Consider the following 16,185-nt stretch of genomic DNA (forward strand, 5'->3'; position numbering starts at 1 on the left):
TGTAAAAATCGAAAGAAATTATATATATAAGAAAATAAATAGTTGGATTTATTGCAAAAAAAACCCTTGACTTTTTCCACAAAATCTTTAATACAATATTAGAGAAATCTTACAAAGATGGTATCATGCATCAGTTTGATTATAATCTTGTCAATACAATCTAATAAATTAATGCAATTTTAGCAGAAGGTACTATCACCTATGAATTGTTTTCATGGTCATTTGTGGATAATTTCCTGAAATAGATTGAAAAGGTATTTAATTAGATTCATCGTTCAAATCTAAAAATATTCTAGGATTTTTTGAGAGTTTGAAAAAAAATTATTGTATCTAATGTAAAGGTTAAATACACGGTATGGATGAGATTCCTTTACTATTAAACAAAGTCACTGTATTCTTTAGATGTAAATTAGTGGTAATTGGTAAGAATGAAATGGTTGAACTTGATTCATATGAAACCAAGTTGAAACTTGTGATCAATCTTTTTACAAAACACATTAAGCAATAAAAGGGTATTCATAAATCTATAAAATCCTCTAGCTACCCATTCCTGTTCTGTTACTACCTTTTCCAAATTTTTAAATAGAGTTTTAAGTGTGGATTTAAGGTAGTAGTGGTTAATTTCTTACTGTAAAGCGAAAATGGGATTGTTTTGACTAATAAAAAAATTAATCTAACTCAATCTTTATCTATTAAACACTATGTGTTTTTCTGATGTTATATAGTAATTGAAAATAAAGCTCAGATTTGGTAGGTCTAAAGTGCTATCATGCCTGCTGACAAGGTCATGGTCAAATTTCCTAGGGCTTGAGAAGCTCATACTCAGGTTAAGACTCTGAGACACAAGACATAATCTAGATAGATCAGAATCTTTATTGTTGGGCAATTTTGGCATAACTAATATGTCAATTTATGTCCCACCACTTTTATTGTGCTTTTGTCGATCAGCTGCTTTGCTGCTTAACTGCAACAAACTGAGCTAGTTCTCCTCCTTTGGACTCTGTAAAGAAGAGAAGATTCCATTATGTGAGATTTGTAGGTTTGTTTGTTTGTTTGTTTGTGTTGTGTAGTGGGTCCGATGCAAGAGAGACGCCAGCCGGTGTGTGAGTTCAGCTCTTTATTGGAAGGGGAAGTGAACTGGGGAATGAGGGCTACCTGGCCTCCTTATATACCTGGCCAGGTAAGCTAACAGCCAATGGGGTTGGCCCTAGGTTTCCCGCTGAAACTGTCCAGGCCAACGCCCCCTGATGGCTGTTGCTATGCAGATGCCTGCATACATAACACCCCTCCCCCCTTAGAGAAGACCCACATAACAACAACAACATGCAACTACTATAACTATGAGTATATATATATAAAAAAACAGTGGTGTCCTTGTGTGAGGGTCACTTGCACACATAGTCCGACAGGTAGGCTGGTGTCCTGTGTGGACGGGTGGATCGTCTGGGTGTGCTTGGCCCCTGGGCTTGGACTGTGGGTTCCTGAGGCCTTTGTGCAGGGCTGCAAGGAGCCGGCATCAGGAAGTCCTCCTCCTCTGGTCCCTGCCCTGTGACGTCCTCAGCTGGGTTGACCCCTCCTGGAGTGTGGTCCTCCTGTTGATCCTGTGCGTTGAGTTCAGGGACGTGTGTGATGCGCTCAGGGGCGTGTGTGACGTGCTCAGGGACTCTTCCTCTGAGCTGATCGATGTGTCGCCTTATGCGTCTGTCCCCCTCCACCCCTACAATGTACGAAAGGGGTCCTGTTTTCCCGACCACTGTCCCCAGAACCCAAGGATGTCCAGCCCCATAGTTCCTTGCCCAGACCAGGTCCCCCAGGTTGAGGACCCTGTGTGTGGGTGATGATGGCAATGGTGATGGTAGTGATGCTGGTGGTGATGGTGATGATGGTGATGTTGCCCTTCCGGTTTCGGCTGCTACCCGGTCTGGGTGTAGGCGGTCCAGCTTGGTGATGAGGCGCCGTCCCCATCGCAGTTCTGCTGGGCTCTTGCCGGTAGCCACGCATGGTGTTGTGTGTTGGGCTAGTAAAAATTTGGCCAGTCTGTGGTGCCAGTCCCCGCTGATGATGCGCTGGAGTGCATCTTTGGTCGTCCTTACCATCCGTTCGGCCTGCCCGTTGGTGGATGGAAAGGCGCGGAGGTGGCGTGCCTAATCCAGTTCGCCTTCAAGAACGCCTGGAAATCAGCAGCAGTAAACTGAGGCCCATTATCAGACACAATTACGTCGGGGAGGCCGTGTGTGGCAAAGAGCGCTCTGAGCACCTGGATTGTCCTCCCCGAGGTCATGTTGGGGACAGGGACTACCTCTAACCACTTGGAGTGACTGTCCACCACTACTAAAAATAGTTGACCCTGGAATGGCCCCGCATAGTCAATGTGAATGCGGGACCATGGCGTGTGTGTGGCCTCCCACCGGTGTACTGGTGCATGTGGCACTTCTGGCCTGGATCTCTGGCACGTATAACAGGCATTGACCCGATCCTCAACCTCCTTGTCCAACCCGGGCCACCAGAGGTAGCTCCTAGCCAGTGCCTTCATCCTGACCACCCCCGGGTGCCCTTCGTGTAAGGAGTCCAATACCCTGGCGCGTAGTGCGGGTGGAATGATGACCCTGCTACCCCAAAGGAGGCACCCCTTGTGTGTGGAGATTTCATCGCGTCTAATGAAATAGGCCTGAAACTCTGGTCCCGGGGATTTGTCCTGCCACCCTGTGCAAACCCATGAGTGCACCCTGCCCATGATGTTGTCTGTGGCTGTGTGGCTGGCAATGTCCTTGGCAAGAACTGGACACTCGGGTAGTTCCTGCAGGGCTAGGATCTGTGTGGCTGGTGCTGGGTCTGGGTCGTGTATGTCTAAGGGGAGCCTACTTAGACCGTCTGCGTGGCCCATCTCCTTCCCTGGCTTGTGCACCAGCTTGCAATTGTATGCTGCAAGGAAGATGGACCACCAGAGCATCCTGGGGGACAGAATCTGGGGGGTTTGCCTGTCTGTGGTGAACAGGCCCAGGAGTGGTTTGTGGTCCGTGAAGACAGTGAACTCCCTGCCATATAAGTAATCGTGGAATTTCTTGATTCCTGCCACGATTGCCAGGGCTTCTTTGTCTATTTGGGCATAGTTTCTTTCTGCTCCAGACAGTGTCCTAGAATAGTATGCTATGGGGACTTGTGCCCCGTTGGGCTCAAGGTGGCTTAGGACAGCGCCCACACCATAAGGGGATGCATCGTAGGCGATACAAATGGGCTTGGACTCGATGAAATGGGTTACTGTGGACTTGTCCGACAGCAATGCCTTCAGGGTCTTGAAGCTCTGATCATGGGTGGCCGTCCAGGCCCATGTTGCCTGTTTGTCTAGCAGCCTGTGGAGCGGTTCAGCGATGGCTGCCTTGTGTGGGAGGAATGTATGGTAGAAATTCAGCAGACCCAGGAATGCCTGAAGCTCTGCTTTGTTCTTGGGTGTGGGTGCTAGTTTGATGGCCCTCACCTTGGATTCTGTGGGGTGGATTCCCCTGGCGTCTACTCTGAACCCCAAAAATTCTGTGGAAGGAACGCCTATGCTGCATTTTTCCTTTTTGAGTTTGAGGCCAGCTGTGCGCAGCCTTGCCAGCACTTCCCTAAGCCTCCCTGCCAGTTCCTCTGCTGACGCTCCTGCAATCAGGATGTCATCAAAATAGGGGCAGACTCCTGGAATGCCCTTGAGTGTCTTTTCCATAACCTCCTGGAAAATGCCGGGAGCAACGCTGACTCCAAACTGCAGCCTGTTCACCCGGAACGCCCCCCTATGGGTTACTATGGTTTGGATGTCAGCTGTTTCCCTAGTGACCGTGAGTTGCTGGTATGCCTGTGCAAGATCGAGCCTTGCAAAGATGGCGCCACCTTGGAGGGAAGCGAGAACGTGACTGACCGCGGGAACCGGGTAAACGTGCGGGTTTAGGGCGCGGTTCACCGAGCACTTATAGTCGGCGCAGATCCTTATTTCCCCATTGGATTTGAGGGGGGTCACGATGGGGGTTTCCCACTCCCCTCCATCTACGGGCTCTAAGATTCCCTGGGCCACCAACTTGTCTAGTTCGCGCTCGATTTTGTGTTTGTGCGCAAACGGGACTCGCCGCGGCCGGACCCTAACGGGGCAGACGTTCGAGTTAAGCTTGAACGATATGGGGGCCCCGGTGTACTTGCCTAATGACCCGTCAAAGACGTCGGCGAACTCCCAGCAAACGGCCTCAACGGAGTCCCCCTGGATCCGATGGATCCCGGATACTGAGATTCCCAGGGCCTCAAACCAGTCCAGCCCGACCAGGCTGGCTCTGCGGCCCTCTACCACTACAACGTCCAGGTGCCCTTCACGACCCTTAAACCCCACTGAAATGGTGGCCTCCCCCTTCACCTTGACTGGCGAATTCTGAAAATCGGTCAGGGTTAATTTAGTAGGCCGTAATTTAATCCGTTGCTTGCTCCGGCTAATTATGTGGTTAAGGGTCTCGTCCGAAATAATCGAGACCGCTGATCCGGAGTCAAGCTCCATGCTGCAAGGGACGCCTTGCAAACGGGTTGCTAATCTAATTTTGGGTTTGAGCAGCCGGCGGCTACCCGTGTGGTTAATGGCCAGCCGGCTCTCGACATAGCCAATTTTTGTTTTGGTGGGGGCCCCAGTACCTACGAACGGCGGTTCCTCCAGCTGCAGCTCATGGATCTCCTCCCGGGGGCGGCAGCTACGGCAGAGGGCGGCTATGTGGCCTGTTTTCTTGCAGGCCCGGCACGTGGCGGACCGGAACTTGCAGAGGCTGCGCATGTGGTTCCCACCACACCCTGCGCACCTCTGGGGAACGGCGGTGTTGCTGGGAGGCCTGGGCCTGTCTGGGCGTCTGGCCCGCTGGTCGGGGGTCGACTTCTGCTGGAGGAGGTCGATGCTCAGTTCGTCCTCCTCTGTGGCCCCTTGCCGGTGGACGCTGGTTGCCTGGTTGCCGGGCCGGGTTCCCTGGCAGGCTTGGACGGCCCCGCAGGCCGCTTCGTGTGCTAGGATGGCGTCCTCGGCTTCCTGGAGAGAGACCTCCTCTCTTTCGAACAGGCGCTCCTGTAACCGCCTGTCGCGTAGGCCGCAAATCAGCCAGTCCCGTAGTCGCTCCTCTAAATTTGTGAACCTGCAAGTGACGGCAGCTTCCCGCAGGGCAGCGAGGAAGTCGGTGCCGGTCTCGTCGGGGCGCTGGTACCTTTTCTCGAATTGTGACCGTGCGGCCACCTTGGAGCGCCGGGGCCTGAAATGTGCGTTGAGCCTGGCCACGAGGTCTCGGTACGCGACAGTGTTGATGGCCTCCTGGGGAACAGGTTTGTGGCGACTTCCAGCAGCGCTGGTCCCCCAAGGCAGAGCAGGGCGGCCGCCTTTGCACCGTCCTCCGATATCTGATTGAACCGCATGTACAGTTCAACGTGAGCCAGGTAACGGGTCCAGGTTTCGGGGCGGTGGGTCTTGAATTCGCGGGGTTGTCCGGCTCTAGCCATGGCGGCAGTTGGTCGTGGATGTGGCGTTTGGCGTTGCCGGTTCGGCTGGCAGTCGTGGGGGGAAGAAGGAAAAATGCCTTTCCCTTCAGCTCACGGAGCATTTCCCCAGTGACTTCAGCTCTTGGTCGGCAGCAATCCCACCTTCGTCGCCACTGTTGTGTATTGGGTCCGACGAAAGAGAGACGCCAGCCAGTGTGTGAGTTCAGCTCTTTATTGGAAGGGGAAGTGAACTGGGGAATGAGGGCTACCTGGCCTCCTTATATACCTGGCCAGGTAAGCTAACAGCCAATGGGGTTGGCCCTAGGTTTCCCGCCGAAACTGTCCAGGCCAACGCCCCCTGATGGCTGTTACTATGCAGATGCCTGCATACATAACAGTTTGTTTGTTTGTTTGTTTATGTATTAGTAGATCAAATAAACCCTTTACACTTTTTTAACGGAACAGTTCAAGATATTGCACACATCTAGAAATAGCATGGCACATATTCATATAAAAATATGAACATCTGAGCTGCTGTAATGCGAATGATTCATTGGCTGGTTGATCTGTGTTTGATAGAAGATAACATTTATAGTTGAAGTTTGCACTGTGGTGTCCTTGGTGCTCTCTGTGCTTGGTGGTTTTCTGACAGACATTTCTTTCCCAAACTAGGTAACATCACTAGTGCAATGGTCTGTTTTCTAATACAAAGGGAAGAAGACTATAGTTAAGACTGCCTACCAGTGCCATCTCTACTGTCACATTTTGAGGCTTCTGATCAAAGACTTGTATCATGTAGTGGTTCAGCAGCAGGAAATGCAGCTCTCTTTAATTCCATGCTAAAAAGGAATATAGATTTTCATATTCAGCCCCTACAGAAGTCCTTTTAATGATTGCATGAGTCATCTATAAATAGTGGGGTTGAAGCCTTTATTCCCCTTTCTTCTGCCATGTATGGACTCATTTGCAGGACCAGAGCTTTTTGCAGTGGTCTGTTCATCTCAGGAAATAACTAGCCAGACCTCTAACTAAATTCTCTCTATTAAAATGAATGCTTAGCTAATCAATTTGTCCAGTTTTTGACTCATGAAGTCCATACTGATAGTTTCAAAAAAATAAACAAAATACTTCCAGAGCTGCACTGCTATTGAACACCATGGATGGATGGATGATAGATAGATAGATAGATAGATAGATAGATAGATAGATAGATAGATAGATAGATAGATAGATAGATAGATAGATAGATAGATGATAGACAGATAATATAGATACAGATATACAATAGATATAGTTATACAGATATAGATATAGCTAGATAATGGATAATTGTCAAAAAGCATATTCAAAAGTGCCAATATATTCATTTGAACTGCCTGGACTCCTGATTCCTATAGGTTTGCTCTATTTTCATTTACACAGCCCATTTTTTTAACAATACTCACAGCAACTTGGCACAAACATCAACTGATAGGTCTTCTATAAACATAAATAGGGATTTTCCCCTCCCCTTTGCAGCAATGAAATGATGAAAATATGTTGTTTGGTTTGATATCAAATAATAATAATAATAATAATAATAATAATAATAATAATAATAATAATAAAAGATGGAAGGGATCTTGGAGGTCATCTAGTCCAACCCCCTGCTCAGGCACGAAACCCTATACCATTTCAGACAAATGGCTGTCCAGTCTCTTCTTAAAAATGTCCAATGTTGGAGCATTCACAGCTTCTGGAGGTGGGTTGTTCCACCGATTAATTGTTCTAACTTTGAGAAAATTTCTCCTTAGTTCTAAGTTGCTTCTCTCTTTGGTTAGTTTTCATCCGTTGCTTCTTGTCCTACCTTCAGGTGCTTGGAGAATAGCTTGACTCCCTTTTCTTTGTTGGCAACCCTTGAGATATTGGAACACTGCTATCCTGTCACCCCTCACCCTTCTCTTCATTAAACTAGGCATACCCAATTCCTTCCTTCCTTATATGTTTTAGCCTCCAGTCCTCTGATCATCTCTGTTGCTCTTCTCTGTACTCTTTCTAGTCTCAACTTCTTTTTTACATTTCTTTAGTATAAAAGGAGAAAGCAGTGAAACAAGCAAGCAAACAGAAGATTATATGTTCTGGCTTAAAGGAAAATATGTTTGGGGGGAAAAATCTGCCTAGTAATATTGCTTTTTGATTTAGAAATCCTTCGCCTTAATCCTGGGAATTACATTGACAGCATGCAGTTGCATTCATATAACACGATTGTTGAATTCATTCATTTTCAGTGTACCATGAACCAACCAAATCATCTTGGTCTATCCAATGCACTAAGTCACAAAAAAAGGAAGCTGAACTACCACATAACTACCACATAATTTTGCAGTTCAATCCTGCAAAATTCCAGGTGGGGCCACTAGGTCTTTAATTGGTCTAGATAAGGATTAGAGCTGTACATACTTCAAAATAATTCAGAAGAAATGCTTTGGACCTCACATGAGTACAACACTACCTGAATCACAGAATAAAAGAGTTGGAAGGGACCTTGGAGGTCTTCTAGTCCAACCCTCTGCTTAAGCAGGACATTCTATGCCATTTCAAATGGATGTCCAATCTCTTCTTAAAAACCTCCAGTGATGGAGCACTCACAACTTCTGAATGTCTACGGATATTCTCAATCATTAATTGTTCTCACTGCCAGGAAATTTCTTCCTATTCTATTTACTGAAACAGCCTGAATGTCTAGACTTCTGTGCAAGCTGAAAAAAAGAGATGGCTGCTTTCCTAAGTCAACTTTGGGCCTCCAGCAAGATGCATAGTTATTCTGTTACTTCTTATTCTGGCAAGCTAGCTTTATTTTAATTTTCTCTTCCACAAGAGACCAAGATTTTGATTCAGCTCTAGGTCACAGGTAATTAATCTGCATCAGCAATGCACAAGAAATGTTGCATCTGCCGACAAGGCTCCCTTGCTGGAACAGATTATTAGGGATGTCATTCATTTACTTTCTCTTAGCCCTGTGGAAGAAAATACAAGCTACATAATTCTTGATTAAGATGCCCAACGGCCAGGGGGTGTTTCGGGTTCAGCTGACTAAAGGAGAACTCAGGACTATGTAAGCTACTCTTTCTCTGTGTGGCCATTTTCAGCCTGCCCTCAGGCTTCCTTTTGAGGCATCACCAGGTTAAAAATATTCTCCTGGAAGGTATCATTGCCACACTGCTGCAGATGTCACTGACTTAGCACTTTCTGGAGGATCTATTAAAAGTAATGCCATTAATTACTTAGCATGTCATCGTAGGACTGACTTCCAGTGGTTTCAAATAGCATATTCTCCGCTGCCCCAAATTAATCATCTCCTGGGTTAAACTGGAGGGAGTGGGGAAAGGGGGAGAGAGACTTTCAGCAGATAAGCAATGAGATTTTGCATTTATGGAGCAGTACAGAATCTGTTACCAGGCTGCGCAGCGTAGGCAGTTGTCTGCAGGGAGAGCCTCGCATTCGACAAAGAGAAGCAACTGCCTTGGGAAGGAGATGGTGGGAATAGCTTTTTGGATTCCTTAGCTGCTCCCCTCTATTGAAAGGGAAGGTGTAACTATGCAATCCAATGACCACCTAATTTGGTCTGTTGCCTCAACAATCAGCTTGACCCACATTTTTGGTTGCCAGAGATAACACACAAAATGGTGCTCTTTCTCTAGAGTCTAGCCCATACAGACTCTAACATGTCTTGTAGGTGAATCATAAACGAGGATGATCAGATGGCATCTTCCAGCATACCAGAGACACAGGTTATTTTAGGGTCCAGGATAGCTTATTTATCATGCCCAGCTTCGTCTCTTCAATAGAGAGGAACAGCCAAAAAACTGACAACGATTGCCCTTCTTACCTTTCAGTTACTATCTGAGCTGTCCCTTCATTTTTTAAAATTTCTTTCTTTTTTCTCTTTCTTTCTTTCTTTCTTTCATTCTTTCTTTCTTTCTTTCTTTCTTTCTTTCTTTCCTTCTTTCCTTCCTTCTTTCTTTTCTTTTCTTTCTTTCCTTTTTTCTTTCTTTCTCTAAAATATATAAAGGTGCCCATCTATCCAGCTATGCTCTGGCCAGCATTTGGAAAACATCAACAATTATAGGTAAAGGTAAAGGTTCCTTCACACATGCGTGCTAGTCGTTTCCAACTCTAGGGGCCGATGCTCATCTCCATTTCAAAGCCGAAGAGCCAGCGCTTGTCCGAGGACGTCTCCGTGGTCATGTGGCCGGCATGACTAGACACCAAAGGCGCACGGAATGCTGTTACCTACCCACCGTAGTGGTCCCTATTTTTCTACTTGCATTTTTTACGTGCTTTCGAACTGCTAGGTTGGCAGAAGCTGGGACGAGTAACAGGCGCTCACTCTGTTATGCGGCACTTGGGATTCGACCCACCAAACTGCCGACCTTCTGATTGACAAGCTCAGCGTCCTAACCCACTGAGCCACCGCGTCCCTCAACAATTATAAAACATGCTAAAATACCCCCAATCAAGATCCCCTTCATTAGAGACCACAAAAGGCAGCCTCTCCATATAACCACAGCATAGCTCCAGAATACAACTGGCACCAGTGCCAATAGGCCAGGTCGGGGCCATCTGAAGACTGTTCCATGAGGCAGGTGCCACCACAAAGTTCTCTTCCTAGGATCCATATGAGACAGCTTCAGTGAGGGGGCCTGGAGCAGGTCCACTCTACCAGCCCAATAGGCAGCATTCCCTCCCCACGAGGGAGAGGCAGTCCTACAAATAATCTGACCTCATGTCTTACAGGGTTTAAAGGTGACAACTAGTACCTTAAATTCTACCTGGACGTCTACTGGGAGCCAGTACAGCTCATGTATCAATGTTGTTATGTGGGCATACCTTGGTGCACCCAATAGTACACATGCCACAGCATTTTGGACTAAAAAGCCAAATGCTTTTCTTATCCTCCAAAATCCAAGAAAGAGACACTGAAGTTCTTCTAAGTAGTTTCCTTTATTATTCCCCACTTATAGGTAGAATTCTTGCCAACTAAAGCAGACAGTATAAACATATGCTTTGAGACAGAGGAGCAATTTTAACTGTCTTTCTCCACACAAACTACCTAAACTTCATTGTCTTTTGCTCCTCTGGAATTTACTCCCTTCCTCCTCAGTATCCACACTACATTCCATCACATTCTTTCTAAGGGCTCTTCCACATGAAGGGGCCAGCCCTGGTTTAGGGTGGTTGAAGAAGTGCTCTCATTCCCAGGGTTGATTCAACTGGTAGCATATAGACTGCAAGAGGACACCACCACCACCTTGTCTACAAAATGTTTTGGACTGGTTCTGGGTTTCCAGTTTCTGTTTTGTGTTTCTGTAGACTCTTGATGTCAACAACTGGAGCTTCATTCTAAACGTTAGTGTGGGCAGGCATATGGCAAAAATGAAAGTATAGGAATTTCCTCATATGCTCAGCCCATGGAATTAATCAAAATCTGAGACACCAGCTCAGATTCTTTTATGTGAAAACCCAGTGCAACATCAACATTCCTGGTGGTAAGATCTGTACAGCTGTAGAACACTCTGCTACGGACATGAAGTAAATTTACTCTGTGAAGTTCTTAAGAAGAAGGTGAATAATATAATCAGCTTTCCTGCATACTGCAAAAGGTTGAAGATAATCCTTGTGGTACCCCCCATCTCTAAAAGCCTATGATATTTTATGGCTACCTTGAAAACACATCTGCAAAAGTAAGTCTGTGCATGTGTGCATGTTGCTGCAGAGCCAGGCATGCTTCCTCTTCCTTTACTCTTTTACTGATACATGAATCAAAACCCTCCATCCTCTTCTTGCCTGTCCCTGTTATATATTATGCATGCATTGTAAATAGTTATGTGTGTTATAGTTATTAAGGAGGTTCTTCTCTAAGGGGGGAGGGGTGTTATGTATCCAAGTGCAGGCATCTGCATAGCAACAGCCACCAGGGGGAATTGGCCTGGACGGTTTTGGTGGGAAACCCAGTTTCGGCAGAAAACCTAGTGTTGTGATTCAGGGTCAGCCTGTGGGTTCGGCAGTTGGGTTGGATGATTCAGAGGAGGAGGAGGGGGGTGTTGGAGAGCTTGCTGAGAATAATATTGAGGCTCCACAGAGCCCTCAGCCAGGCCCCTCCCATCTGGTCACGACGCAGACCCAGCTGTGTGAGCCTGACAGCGTGGATGAAGATGACCCACAGCTGGCCCTGTTCAAGGACGCCCGACGCAGGAGGCAGTCAATCAGGAGTAAACAGAGGAAGGCAATGGGGCACCTCGGAAGGAGGCAGAGAGAAGCCACGCCCTGAACTGTTTAAAAGGGGAATGTGTGGGAGAGCTGGTTTGCTGAAGGCAACCGTTTGAATAGCTCCTGTTTCATGGTTCGTGTTTGCTCTCTTTGCTCTGTTTGCTGTTTTATGTTAATAAATTTGGCAGGCTTAGTTCCAGCCTCTTGCCTTCTTGTAAAGGGGTTGTCCCTGCCTTTTCTGCAGGGCCGGTAGCAGGCTGGTACAGAACACCTAGGGCCAACCCCATTGGCTAGCCGCCTGCCTGGCCAGGTATATAAGGAGGCCAAGTAGCCCTTGTTCTCCAGTACGAAGCCCCCCCCCCACAATAAAGAGCTGAACTCATACTCCGGCTGGCGTCTCTTCCTTGCATCGGACCCACTACATTACAGTCCCACTGTCACCAGCATGTACATTTTAGCTCTGCAAATATTTATCCGGGTTTCAAAATTACAACCTGGAAAACAGCACCTGGGATTGGCCAGTAAGTCATGTGCAGAAATGTTGTGTGTACAGAGGTCTCTCATTCGTGGAAGAAAGTTGCCTGGGATTTTGCTCTCCTTGCCTGGGTGCTGGTAAATGAGCACTAGTTCTTTTTGGATTTACAGGGATCTGCTTAGTCCCTCCCTGAGGAAGTGGTGGGAAGTCTAAAGCTGTGACTGGAAATGTCCTAACAGTTATACTGAGAAAGAAGTGGGAGGCAGATAGCCCTAAAGCTGGGAAACAATACTTGGGCTGACAAAATACAAAGACAAAAAAAAAGCAATTAAGTTGCACTTTGCTAAGCTTGGGGCGGGGGGGGGGTAAGCCCTGGGGCAGAAAGCACGGCATGTTTGTTGAAAAAGGTGAAGTTACAAGAGAGAAATCCTTGTTTGTTTACTTAAGAAAGTGCTGCTAGCATTCTAATATTCCTGGTAGGGTATAAACAGGATCTTCCTCCACTTCTTTTCTTTTTAAAACGTTACATAATGATTTGTGCCTGAAATGAACAGTTAAATCAGTTAATGGATATTGCATAGGGAAAATTTCCCTGTATGAGAGGATTAAACAAGGCCAGTACAACCACTGGAACATTCTCTATTTTCTGCTGAAAGAAGCATTTGTATTTTGCAGAGGAGATGTCCACTTTCTAGGACAACATAGTGCCATGCTTTCTGTTTAGAGAGGTTTGCCTAATTTCAGTGTCTGGTAATTCATATGTAGGGATGCCAGTTGGGGAAAAATGACATGGAAAAGATCTTGAATAGGAGATTTGTGTGTCTGTTGGTTAGATTATTGGCAGATGCTCACAGCTGAGCAACTTCCAGGCCCCTCCTCCCTTCTTGGTGTCATTTTTTTCCAACTAGTCTGGACAGCCCCATTTTTTTCCAACTAGCCTTCGAGTAGAAAACAGCCCTTTGAGGAAGTAGGTACATGACCTCCTGCCTTCAACTCCTTAAAAAAAGAAAAGGTAGAGGTTGCTCTAAATTAAGCTGAACTCCTGGCAGTAGCATTTCTTAGCAAAAAGACATAAGTTGTTTGTCTTTGCCATTTTCCAAGATGTTTTTTTCATCATCCTAATCTAGTTAACCTTGACGTTTTCCAAGTACTAACCTGTTCTGTCATTGTTCTGTGTCCAGGCTGCAGGAGTTTCTGGGAATAATAATAATAATAATAATAATAATAATAATAAGAAGAAGAAGAAGAAGAAGAAGAAGAAGAAGAAGAAGAAGAAGAAGAAGAAGAAGAAGAAGAAGAAGAAGAAGAAGAAGAAGAAGAAGAAGAAGAAGAAGAAGAAGAAAGTTGGAAGGGACCTTGGAGGTCATCTAGTCCAACCCCCTGCTAAGACAGGAAACCCTATACCATTTCAGACAAATGGCTGTCCAGTCTCTTCTTAAAAACTTCCAGTGTTGGAGCATTCACCACCTCTGGAGGCAGGTTGTTCCACTGGTTAGTTGTTCTAACTGTCAGGAAGTTTCTCCTTAGTTCTAGGTTGCTTCTCTCCTTGACTAGTTTCCATCCATTGCTTCTTGTCCTGCTTTCAGGTGCTTTGGAGAATAGCTTGGCTCCCTCTTCTTTGTGGCAGCCCCTGAGATATTGGAACATTGCTATCATGTCACCCCTCACCCTTCTCTTCCTTAAACTACACATACCCAATTCCAGCAACCGTTCCCTATATGTTTTAGCCTCCAGTCCCCCAATCATCTTTGTTGCTCTTCTCTGTACTCTTTCTAGAGTCTCGACATCTTTTTTACATCGTGGTGACCAAAACTGGATGCAGTATTCCAGGTGTAGCCTTACCAAGGCATTGTAAAGTGGTATTAGTACTTCACGTGATCTTGATTCTATCCCTCTGTTAATGCAGCCTAGCACTGTGTTGGCTTTTTTGGCAGCTGCAGCACACTGCTGGCTCATATTTAAGTGATTGTCCACTAGGACTCCGAGATCTCTCTCACAGTTACTACTATGAAGCAAGGTACCACCTATACTATACCTGTGCATTTGATTTTTCCTGCCTAAATGTAGAACCTTACTTTTTTCACCATTGAATTTCATTTTGTTAGATAGTGCCCAGTGTTCGAGTCTGTCCAGATCCTCCTGTATCTTAAGCCTATCTTCTGGAGTATTGGCTATTCCTGCCAGCTTGGTGTCATCTGCAAATTTAATGAGTTCCCTGTCTATCCCCTCATCCAAATCATTGATGAAGATGTTGAAGAGCACTGGGCCCAGAACAGAGCCCTGGGGCACCCCACTACACACTTCCTTCCATGTAGATGCAGTTCCACTGAGGACCACATGCTGAGTATGTCCTGTCAGCCAGCTACGAATCCATCTGGTGGTGATGCTATCTAACCCACATTTTTCTATCTTATCAAGTAGTACGTTGTGATCTACTTTATCAAATGCCTTACTGAAGTCCAAGTAAATTATATCTACAGCATTCCTCTGGTCCACTAGTTTTGTCACTTGGTCAAAGAATGCAATAAGGTTTGTCTGGCATGATCTGTTTTTGACAACCCCATGTTGGCTTTTAGTGATAACTTTGTTCGCATCAAGGTGTTCGCTGATTTGTTGTTTGATTATCTTTCCCAGAATCTTCCCAGGTATTGAGATCAGGCTGATAGGTCTGTAGTTTCCTGGATCTATTTTTTCCCCTTTTTTGAATATGGGAACTACATCAGCTCTCTTCCAGTCCTTTGGTAGTTCCCCAGTGCTCCAGGATCTTTGAAAAATATAGTTCAGTGGTTCTGAGATCACGTCTGCCAGTTCCTTGAGAACCTTGGGGTGTAATCCATCTGGTCCTGGTGATTTGAACTCATCTAGGCTCACTTACCATTTTCTTGCCTATCTTAACTTGCATTTCTATTCTGTTTTTTATGGCACTGTTTTTGGTAGGTTGGACTGTTTTTTCCCTTTGTGTAAAGACAGATGCAAAAAACGAGTTAAATAGTTCTGCTTTCTCCCTGTTGCTTGTCACCTCCTTGCCACTTTCCCCCACTAATGGACCAATCATTTCCTTAACTTTTTTCTTGTTTCTTATATGTTGAAAGAAGCTTTTTTTGTTATTTTTGACTTTGGTCGCAAGCCTTAGTTCATTTTGAGCCTTAGCTTCCCTCACTTCATCTTTGCAGGCACAGGCTGTTTGCTGATATTCTGACTTTCCACTTCTTATGCTTGTCCTTTTTATCTTTCAGTTTATCAGAGAGTTCTTTATGCAGCCATGCTGGATTTTTTTGAAAGCTTTTATTTTTCTTCTTTGTTGGTATTGTGCTAGACTGGGCCTTTATTATCTCACTTTTCAAAATTTCCCAAGCTTCTTGAGTTGTTTTCCCCTTTAGGATTCTCATCCATGGAATTCTTCCCAAGGTCTCTCTAAGTTTATTGAAATTAGCTCTTTTAAAGTCCAAGACTCTAGTTTGGCTGTATTCTATTGCTTGTGCTTCCCCACAAGGTTCCTGTGGCTTTGACACTTTCTATCATTTCATCTCTGTTAGTGAGAATTAAATCCAATATGGCTAATCCCCTAGTTCCCTTCTCTACTTTTTGGGAGAGAAAGTTGTCTGCTAGGTTTGTCAGGAATCTGTTAGATCTTCCACTTGGTGCAGAATTTGTCTCCCAGTTGATATCAGGGTAATTAAAGTCCCCCATTACTATTGTGATGCGCTTCCTACATACCTTAGTTAACTGACTAGCAAAAAGTTCATCTATTTCCTCTGCTTGGTTGGGCGGCCTATAGTATACACCTATGGCAATGTCATTTTCCCCCCTTCTATATTGACCCAAATACATTCAAGTTTACAGTTTTCATCATTGTTGTGCTCTATTTCTGTAGAGATAAAGTTATTTCTTATATATAGAGCAACTCCACCTCCTCTTTTGTTTAGTCTATTTCTTTTAAATAATTTAAATCCCTCTAGCTGTGTGTTCCATTTGTGGGTTTCGTCCCACCA

This window comes from Vipera ursinii (assembly GCF_947247035.1).
Source record: "Vipera ursinii genome assembly, chromosome: 1".
Lineage (NCBI taxonomy): Eukaryota > Metazoa > Chordata > Lepidosauria > Squamata > Viperidae > Vipera > Vipera ursinii.